We start from the raw sequence: 4,796 nt of genomic DNA, 5'->3' as shown, positions 1-4,796 counted from the left end.
GAAACAGAACAAAAAGAACTTTCCAATGTGCAATTAGAATTAATTGAAAATGGATATGAAGGACCTTAGCTTAACGGTCTAGATTTTCAGAAATTTTTAGATTATGGTCCAATTAAGGTTCTTATGGGCCAATAGCATCAATCCATGTGTAGGGAGGAGATAAATCCTATTTGTAAAAGAAGATACCCGAAAATGAGTAAATGCTCACATAAGATGAAGAGTTGAATATGTACAAGGTTTATTAGTAAAAAACTATGAGTAATATCAAAAAAATGAGATAAATTGAGTATCCAAAAATGAGTAAATGCTCACATAAGATGAAGAGTTGAATATGTACAAGGTTTATTAGTAAAAAACTATGAGTAATATCAAAAAAATGAGATAAATTAAGTATCCAAAAATGAGTAAATGCTCACATAAGATGAAGAGTTGAAAATGTACAAGGTTTATTAGTAAAAAACTATGAGCAATATTAAAAATATGAGATATTTTGGGTATAATCATTCCATTTTGACACATATGTAAGGAAGGGGAGTCCATTAAAGGAGGTGCATATTTCACATGCTTGAATGAGTTTTAAACTCAAAAATAATGTGATATTTTTATCTCTCCTCTCTCTTGAACGAAACCAAATCAAAAGGGAACCAAACCAAATCAAAAAGGAACCAAACTAGGTCCAAATCTAGTCCAAATTCAACCAAACTGAAATTGGGAAATTCTGGAAATCAGTTAGCTTTGGTTAGAGCCTCCCTCTCCTATAAATAGAACATGAATTCTTTGAAAAAAAGGAGGAGAATTTTACTATTCTAGAACTATGCTGAAATAATGCTAATATTTACTATTCTCTAAAATTCTCTCCAATTTGTAAGAAATTGGAGCTTCCCTCTTTCTTCAATCTCCATTGGTGGCTCCTTCAACATACTAAACCAATTGATTGGTTGGGGGCCTCTACCGTGAGTAAAGAATCAAGCAATTTGTAAGGTAAGTGGTGAATTTTGATCTTTTCTATAATTTCTCAATGTTTCTCTCTTCTCAACCCCTCTCAAGCTTGAGAATCTTAATTGGAATGGTTTTTGAATGCTATTGAAGTTAATTGATGAATGGTAGTGAAGAGTTACATAATTTGATGAATGCTATTGAAGTTAATTGATTAATAATAGTTAAGAGTTACATAAATTTCCATTTATGTTTAATTCAAATGGTTTTCATGTAATTTCTCTCTCTCACTCAAGAAATGGTCATACTCATGACCCATTCTCAATCCAAATGAAGCTTTTCATAAAGTTTTTCCTTAATCCAAGATTAATCTATACTTGAGGTCAAATTAATGGCTTTTTTCTATGCTTTTAGTTTATGTATTTCATGAATATTGATGATTCAATCCATTATGGATTAATGATCCAATTAGAGATCATTCTAATTATTTCCTTAATGATAAGCTTTATCCCTTAGAAAAATTGAGATTTATCAGTCATGGCAGCAGAGTTATGGCAAAATGCACTTCATCACCCCACCACTCCGCTATAACGCCCGTGCTAACTAGCTTCAAAGACTAGCTCGTAATTCAATATACCACAACTTTCATTGATTATTCTTTTTTTTTTGAAGTGCTCATTTGAGCTTTTTGTATCAGCCAGAAGTTTTAAATATGATTATTAATATAGTGACTTACATGCCTAAACTTATGCTAACTAGGAATGCTTGTTCACACATTTGAACTAGCATAAAAAGCGTAGCATGTTAACATGCTTCTACCCTTATATATCATTCTTAGGGTTGAGGTATGGCCCCGGCTTCTATTAATAGTGATCTATTTGATTGATTTACTAGTTAAAGTTTATATTCTTTTAAACAACAGCATATGCCTGAATAAAGAATGTCTTATCATCGCAATCTCAAGTTGAAATGCTAAAATATTTGTGAAAAAGATTGTTTTCTTAAGAAGGTAACATGGATTCTAGTCCTATGGTTTAGTTGAGTAAATGGATTGTTATCGTGGTTAAATTAAGGTACAGGCACAACTCTTCCGGCCTTGACGCTGCCCTGTTCTTGTGCTTGTATAGCCAGACGGCGGATACGTTAGTAAGGACCGGAGTTGGCCAAGGTATCCCTCATACCATTGGGAGAATGAGGTTTGTTGATTGAGGTGAGTGATTGTGATGCTGCCTAGTTCAGAGGGCCCTGACTAGTGCGGTGAATTAGCCCACCCTAGTGCATAGACATCCCTCTGCTGAGGGGTGGGAGGATCGAGTGACCAAGCCTGAGAGAGCGATAGGCTGGCTTGAGTCTTCGCCAGTGGCGGTCGACGATGAGGTGTATGGTTCCGTAGGGTTTTGCCCAGCATGTAGAGGCTGGAAGGCCGAATTCTAGATCATCGGCAGTATAAAGGAAAAGAATAAGAGAGCCGGTTTGTCTTGATGGAATTGATTCATGTATAATTTTTTTTCTATAAATCTTGTCTTTGGCATTATTGTACTATGAAAAAAACGCTGCTTTAACAAACCTTGTGAAAAGGGCCTTAATTAAGGAACATGTTTATTTATGTCAAACAGTGTGATAGGATTAATTATAAAACAAATCGACGAGTGAGTAGGGTGGAAAGTGGGAGGATGGAATGTCCTGATGGGACCATCCTACAGAGGATGGGTGGACCCGATTAGTCGGGTAGCTTTCTAACATATTAAGTGAAAGCCCTACGCTAGATAAATAGGTTCTCAGGTAATTCTATTCTAGAAGGCTAGGCCAACGGCTGTGCCTTGCATGGATGAGGAAAAAAGCGTTGTCTCTATAGGAATCAAGACTAGTAGTTGTCCAGATTATGATCAATTACCCTATGGGTGATTTGATTTTTAGAAGACCATGCTCCCCCTGTGGGATAGAACTAGGTCTTGCCTATGAATCGTATCCTTGAATCTTTGCATGGTCAAGGTGTCGATGAGTAGGAAATTCTCTCCAAGATAAAACTAAGTGGACTATCTTAACTGTTTTCCCTATTTTGGGGAACTTACAATTGGTATCAGAGCCGATCTTAGTTCCTAGGATTTGTTTTTCAAAGGCTAACTATCAAGGGATTAAAACAAGTGATTGTTTATTATATGAGGACAAATCAATCATCTCTATACTGGCCATAGAAGTGATTTGAATATTCTCACATGTTGAGACAATCATCCTATGAAATTGTGCTTATATCTTGGGGGTGCACATGCAAGATATTTGTACAATAAATTTGAGAAATAAGATTGGGGAGAAAACCTTTTGTGAGGAAAAACATAGGGCGATCAAATTACGAAACTAGTGAGAGACTGAATGACTAGAAGGATAGACCAAAACTTTGTTGTTTAGAGGAATTTTCAAGATATTTCTCATTAACTTGCATATTATAAATTATTAAGATTATAACTCGATTGAGATTTGAATAGTTGACATGTGAATGCCATCCTTTGGATGCTTTACACTAGGATGATCATCCAAGATCTTGAACCCATCTCAGACAAACATGGGTCTAGCTTCGGATGTGTAATTCCTAGAGGATCATGCTCTTAGATGTGTTAATCCCAAGATACTAGATGTGTAATTTTCAGAAAACTAATCATCTCAGATGTGTTAATCTTGATAATCTTTGGATGTGTCGATCCCAAGGCACCAGATGTGTAATTCTCAAAAAAATGTTATCAATCTAACCACTGCAACTAGAATCAGTTATGGGATGCCATGAAAGTACACCTTCGTGAAAGGTTTTGTCCTCTAAGATTTTGAGAGGATAAAATGAATGAATTTTTGGAGCTAACCCAAGCAAGGAAGACCCTAAAACAATACCACCAAACTTTTGTTAAAATTCTTCGATTAGCTCCAGAGATGGATGAGGTAACTCTTCTCCATCGATTCATTTGGAAGCTTAATCTACCTTTAAATAACCTCATCAAGAATGTAAAACCATCCTCTATTTCAGAAGCCATAATTATAGCCAGAGACTATGATAAAGTTTTTTCTATATAGAAAGTGTTAAGGACATGAGTCCTTCCATGTTAATCAAGAAGAGGTCCCCTAATTCAAGAGGAACCTCAAGCCCACCCTTGGCTACAAGGAATCATGAGCTAGAGCAAAAATTAGGTCAAGAAATAGAGATAGCAAGGTTAAAGATAATCGAATTCAATAAGTATTTCTATAAGTAAATAGAAGATGATTAGTGCAAGATTCATGTGAAGTAATGTGCATGATGAATAGAGGTATTCTACAAGACGATACTAAGATTATGAAATTACTTTCATAGGTTAGATTGTGTAAAGGATTGATTCCATTATGTTTTTCCATTATAATTCTTTAAGTACTATATTACATGGGGGTATAGAATAAGAAATTCGAAGGTTCATATCATATGAGAGGTATATGGATGCATGAAATTAGGATAATAAGGCCAATTAACTTGAGAATAATAAAAACCTTTTGGAGGCACAACAAGACAAGCCAAACACATGAAATAAAGGACTCTTTAAGAACAATGTTTCGCGATAAAAGAAGATTTCTACCTAGTGGCAACACCACTTTGAAAGAGACAGGAGGATTTACTTAGATACTACCCCAGCTCGCGAGATGAGGACATCTCGAATCTTTCAAGTGGGGGAGATTGCAAGGTCCCTCTTAAGCCATGTATATATGTGTCTCTTTTAATATAGATTTTAAAAAGGAAAGAGAGTGCACTTAGAGAAGAGTGAGACAATAAGGCTAGAAACATTAAGAAAGTGTTAGAATAAAAATATTAGCTCCAAAAATCCTAAAAGAAATAAGAAGATAAGAAT

This window comes from Cibotium barometz, chromosome 57, assembly GCF_041138505.1.
Source record: "Cibotium barometz isolate CiBa-2024 chromosome 57, ASM4113850v1, whole genome shotgun sequence".
NCBI classification, from domain to species: Eukaryota; Viridiplantae; Streptophyta; class Polypodiopsida; order Cyatheales; family Cibotiaceae; genus Cibotium; species Cibotium barometz.
This window is presented reverse-complemented; position numbering follows the sequence as displayed.